Source organism: Marmota flaviventris, unplaced genomic scaffold (assembly GCF_047511675.1).
Source record: "Marmota flaviventris isolate mMarFla1 unplaced genomic scaffold, mMarFla1.hap1 Scaffold_297, whole genome shotgun sequence".
Classification (NCBI taxonomy): domain Eukaryota; kingdom Metazoa; phylum Chordata; class Mammalia; order Rodentia; family Sciuridae; genus Marmota; species Marmota flaviventris.
The window spans coordinates 2934-9083 of record NW_027288175.1 but is presented as its reverse complement, the minus strand read 5'-3'; the positions used below and the strand labels follow the sequence as shown (position 1 = coordinate 9083).

The 6150-nt window shown below is 32.5% G+C and overlaps 1 long non-coding RNA gene across 1 annotated transcript; it reads left to right on the top strand.

Annotated features, from left to right (window-relative positions):
• The first annotated feature begins 559 nt into the window (after window positions 1-559).
• LOC139704120 (uncharacterized) lies at window positions 560-4955 on the top strand. Its single transcript, XR_011706164.1, has 3 exons — window positions 560-588; window positions 3895-4021; window positions 4866-4955. It is a non-coding gene; the product is annotated as an uncharacterized lncRNA (long non-coding RNA).
• The last annotated feature ends 1195 nt before the right edge of the window (window positions 4956-6150 follow it).

Here is a 6150-nt window from a genome sequence, read left to right as displayed (position 1 = left end):
CATGTGTGGAAATATCACACTCTACCCCATCAATATGTAGAATTATTATAAGTTAAGGAAAAAGTTAAAAACACGAAAAAAGACCTAACATGGAGCAGGAAACAGAGAAGGAGAGGCAGAAATAACCCAAATCATCACTGTCATGGAATCAGAACAAACACAGCTCTTCAAGAGATAAAGGAATTTAGAGTCTTTGATTTTATCTTTATTAACTTTAATGTTTCATAAAGACAAAAATGAAAGTTGGACAAAGTTGTTAGCATACATAGAGTGTTTAAAAGTAAAGAAAGCTGAAATGATTTTATGGTGAATGACACTATTGTTGACTTAATTTTTAATGACTAATTGAGTTTGAAAACAAGATGATTTATTTTTTCAGGTACCATCTGGACACAGCAGATACTAAGCTTGATTTATTTTGAGGGGCATCGTAACAGAACTGAAGACATCAAAACAATAGATAGAGCTCCCTTCTTTGAATACAATACTCATAATTTGGACTTTATCAAAATGCCATCCCCTTGAATCTTCACTTCCCACATCCCATATTATTTAGCTCCAAAAGGTCTGAAGAACAAAAAAGCTAAAGTATGTCATACAGCTTAAATCTCTCTCTCTCTCTCTCTCTCTCTCTCTCTCTCTCTTGCACAAACAAAATAACCTGCTTTAAGTAGATTCCCCAACCTCACTAAACCACAGTTTTCCAAATGTTACAATCATTGTATGTTTAGGATATTGCCTTCCACAATAAAAATATACAAAAGTCCTAAAAACTATACCTGTAACAAGCAATTGTGGATATAATTTGCAATTTATTCTATAGCATATAACAAAAATTCTTTCACACTGGCCATGAATGCCATTCTTTTTTATGGTTTCATAGAATTTATTGTGTGGCTTTGCAATAATTAATGTGTATTTGATGGACAGGTAAGTTGCAGCCAATGGATGTCTTGTGTTGTAATAAACATTCCTATAAAGGCTTGCAATTTAATTCTCATGCCATGTTTCAATTAATGTGAAGTTTACAAATTAAAATGTCTTATATTTTAAGTGTTGACAGGGATTATCTAACTGTTTTTATGATATATGAATTATACTTCATCAAATACCATGTAGGAATGCCTCTGTCCTCACATGCTTACTAATAATGGGAATTATCAAATTTGTCTAATATGCTAAGTAAGAAAGTAATCTCATTTTTGAGTGATTTAATCTTTCAATTTTAATAAGATTATCCTTTTATATATTTTTATAGGCCTTTAAATAACCTTTTTATTCTTTGCCCGTATTTCTTTAGATTTCTTATTTACTGTTTGTGGAATATTTACTTGGGGCAAAGTCTTCCCCTTTAAAAAGAAAAGACTTTTCTGAAAAATGGTTTAAAACTTTTAACCTTATGTAACCCAACTCTTAATACTTCTTTCCTGACTTCTGGTTCTGGTGATTTACTAAGAAAACACAATACCCACAACAAAGATTATGTAAATACCCTCCAGCTTTTTCCTAGCTAACATTATTTTTAACCTTTTTTTTGGAGGGGGGGGGGATATGGGATTGAACTCAGGGTCACTCAACCACTGAGCCACATCCCCAGCCCTATTTTGTATTTTATTTCGAGACAGGGTTTTGCTCTTTCATTTCATTTCTGTGGTTATATATTTTCAGCACCTCTCTCTTTTTTTTTTTTTTTTTGAATTTTTTAATATTTATTTTTTTAGTTTTTGGCGGACACAACATCTTTGTTTGTATGTGGTGCTGAGGATCGAACCCCGGCAGCATGCATGTCAGGCGAGCGCGCTACCGCTTGAGCCACATCCCCAGCCCCTCACCACCTCTCTTTTTGAGGCTGTCTCTGAACTTGTGATCATCCTGTCTCAGCCTCCCAAGTAGCTGGGACTATAGGCTTGTGTCACCAAGCCTGGCTATATTAAAACCTTCTTCGGATTATAAATTAAATCTTATACTGCTTATTATATATGAATATTGCATTATACTTGTCCCAAGAGTCACTAATTGACACAGAATAGTTTTTTAAAATTTTCTGTGTCAATTAGTAAGGAAAAGTTTTCTATCAACTTTTTACAATATAGTGTAGTTCCACAACGCTTGTCAAATGTGGATTTTAATTTAAGAGACATTTGTTCTGGGAAAACAGACATTGCAAAATACCAACATTCTTCGAGCTTCATTCTATGGCTCTATTTTATCAGGTCTACTTTAATACCATCAATATGTACCTTTTATTATTCTTTTTACCCACTTGTAGATATTTAACATAGAAAAAAGTATAACTTTTTAATAATCTTGTCAATTTACTCCAATTTTGTGGTTATATATTTGCATTCATGCTGCAATGATAAAAATTTTATATTCTCCTATTTTTAGATTTTCGGGATATAAGGAGTTTTCTATTTTACTGGGTTTTCACCCTCTGAAGAACTAGCTTTTTTCCTGGATGTATACTTTCATTTTAATATTTGTCTCATTTTAGTATATATCTTTCCATCTTCTTTAATTAAATGTTCAGTTTACCTATTTCCAGCATTTATTTTTGTCAATATTAACATTTTAAAAAGGATATCACTTTTAGTATAACTATGGATATGATTTTGTTAATGTTTAAAACTCTGTTATTTCAGTTTTACTTTTATAATTGGTTTCAGCTCTTTTGAGATTTTTTTTAGTTTGAAAGTGTTTGTATAGTTTTCTATCATGGGCAATGGTGTTTACATATTCTAATTTTTGAAATTTATTTAAAAGTTAATTGTCAATTGCATGATCAGTTTTCAAACATGTAATATGTTTCATACATGAGAAAAGGAGATAAACTTTCTGTGTTGGATACTTATACAAATTTTAAAAACTAAATGAAATAAAATTTTAATAATCAATTTTATAAATTTATTTTTGCTTTTATTGTTATGTTAAAGACAGTTCTCTCTAAGTGTTCTACTATGATTGTGGCTAAATCAAAATATTTACAGATTTACTGGAACTTTTCCATTGAAGTTTTTCTATTATGAGCATCAGTGGACAAAAGTTCTTTTTCTGTTGGTCTTTGAAAACAAATTATGAGACATCCTGTTAAATCATTTGACCTACAATTTTACTTAATTTCATTTTGTTCCTTATTCTCTAATTCTCTGGGACTTTGCCACATTTTTGTTCTTGACTTGAAATGCCAATTCCATTGCTGCATAATATAACTTCTGAAAGTAGTTCTATCAGATCTGTACTTTCTCTTCATAGAAAAATTAGAATATTCCAGAATTTGCATATCACTACATGCTTTTATTCGTGTTCTTGAGAATGGCCTTTGGGCACATATGCAGGAATTCTCCTAGAATATATATCCAAGTAGGGAACTGCAAAGCCAAAAGTACAAGGATTTTCAGTTCTATGGGATGGGGCTATATTTTCTGAAGAAAGCAGGTGTATCAGTTCCTGCTAAATTGCTAATGGACGTGTTTTGACTTCCTCCTAGTAATGATACATATCAGAATTTTAAATTGTTTCAATGTGTTATTTATGAAGAGATATGTTAAAGTGATCTTAACCTACATGTCCATACTCAGTAATGAGATTAAGCCTGTTTTGAAAGGTTATTGACAATAATTATTGTGTATTCTGTGAAAGGCCTTTTTTTGGTTCAACATTTCATTAGTGGTATTTTCATATTAATTTTTTTATACAGTTTCTGTCCTATAAGTAAAAGAATTTATTTCAACACTTTTTGTAATAGAGAAAAATGGGGAGAACACCTAATTTTCCATGACTAGAAGAATGGATTAAGATGATTATGATTCATTCAGCTAATGAATATGATGCAACTGTTAAAATCTTGAAATAATATGCTGGAATTGTTAATATTATTTATAATTCTTCCTGCAGATTCTTTATATCTACAGAAATCCTAAAGATGTTTTGGTTTCCTATTTTCATTATTCAAATTGGGTGGCTATATTAAAGAATTCTGAAACTTTTGAGAATTTTATGAAAATGTTTCTAGATGGACAAGGTAACTATGAGTTTATTTATCAAGGAACTTAGGGAAGATATTTAGAGAGATGGAAAAGGGCAATTGTACAATGGATGCTCTTGAGTAGTTACTATGACACATCAACTTAGTCTGCCACCCAGTGGCCTTTCCTTCCTTGCCAGGACCGTGTGGGTCTTGTCAAGTTTTCAAAGGCATGTTGTTTAGGAAACATTTTGACCAGTCCATAAAAGGCTTACAAATATTCTATCAATTTAAACTAGCTACAAATATAATTAAAACAATACATTCCAGAATCGCTAATGATCAGGGTGTTTGTGTACTCTCTCCTGGACCTGTGGGAAGCCTTCTAGGGCCATGGTGGAGTTTATCACTCCACTACTGATGAGGATTGAAAGTTGCAAGGGACTTGTAGTGAGAAGTGTCAGGATCTCACTCATTTAAAGATTATATTCAGGTTCTGTCTCATTGTAAACAGGTAGCTTTGCTATCCAGAAATCTTAGAGAATAAGAAGAAATGGACATGTGTTTTCTGGTGGATATAGGAAAGTGGAGGAACTTGCTTTAAAGAAATCTGATTTAAACTTAGACCCAGGGGCATTCTCATTTTTTTATTGCTGCCTTCCTACATCCATAAAGTCGCTTTTCATGGTCACTTCTCTATGAAAACCATGATTGTTCCCCTAAGCAGTAATCATTTCAAAACTGTAATATAGTTGTTCAGTGGTTGGGCCTTTATTTTTGTTTTTGTGACTATAAGGAGGAAAAGACAGAATACTTTGCTATTCAATAAGTGCAACATCTCCACCTTGTTACTAATTATTTTTTTATTTTTATTTTTTTTTACTAATTATTTTTTGCACAGTGGTGGGAAGTTGTTGGTTTGATCACATAAGAGGCTGGTATGAACACAGACATGACTTCAATATTCAGTTCATGAGCTATGAAGATATGAAAAAGGTAATAAGAAGTATTTTTAAAAATTCTATTTTTTAAACCTTTTTTTCTCCTGGTTTCAGGAAAACTCATTCTCCTAGTCATTTTCATACATATTTCATAGGCTTTTGGAGGGCGAGTGGGGGTTCTAATTTCCTGCTTATCCATTAATTATTCCTGGTTTTCCTCAAGGGTGCCTTCTCACTACACACAGTCACCATGGTTATCATGTAACAACTGTAGCATTAAAGGCAACCTCAAATATCTAGGATACCAATCTTGTAAATCATTTTTATTAATATTAATTACGTATTAACGGCTTTTGTTATCTGATTTCTATATGACAATATAACATGCACTGATCATATTCAATCTCCCTTCTTCCACTCTCTTACCTCCCCTTCGCCCTGGACCCTTCATAGGTCCTAGTATTCACGATTCTACTTTCAGTCATTATTTGTTGTTGTTCTCACGTGTGCCTCTTGTGCTACTTGTCTTTCTATGTCTGGCTTATTTTATTCAACATGATCTCCTCCAGTTCATGAATTTTGCTGGAAGATTTCATTTTTTATATCTGAATAATAGTCCAGTTGTGTGTGTGTGTGTGCACCATATTTTCTTTATGTGTTCATCTTTGATAGACACCTAGGCTGAATCCTTATCTATTGTGAATAGTGATACAATAAACATGGGCATGTGAGTTGTCTCTTGTATGGTGACCCTGTTTCTTTTTGATACATACCCAGGAATGTAACAGTTGGATTATACAGTAGTTCTGTTTTTAGTTTTTTTTTTTCTTTTTGAGGATACACCATACACCAAACATTTTCCATGGTTGTTACACTTAAGAAAGTTCATCAAGGAACACCATGACACTGGGGAAAGAAGCCACTTCAAAGACAGGATAATTCTTGCTATAGATGAGGGTGAGCCCTGTGAGGCACATTCTTCCTGTTTTTTAAAGAGAATCTTAAAACTAGTTCTCATGTGAAGTCATAGGATGCTTATATGCTGGTGAAAGTTTCAAAACTGACTGAAAATTTTGTGTAATTCAAACATAATACAGTTAAAGTTTATTGTTCTGTGGTCTCTGATTGATATGCTGATTCATTAGTACATCATCTATTCAGTTATTTAAAAAATCACTGAATGATTGCTCTGTGACTGGTACTGAATCTTGAGTAATAGATGACTGAATCTTTTATAGACAGAAT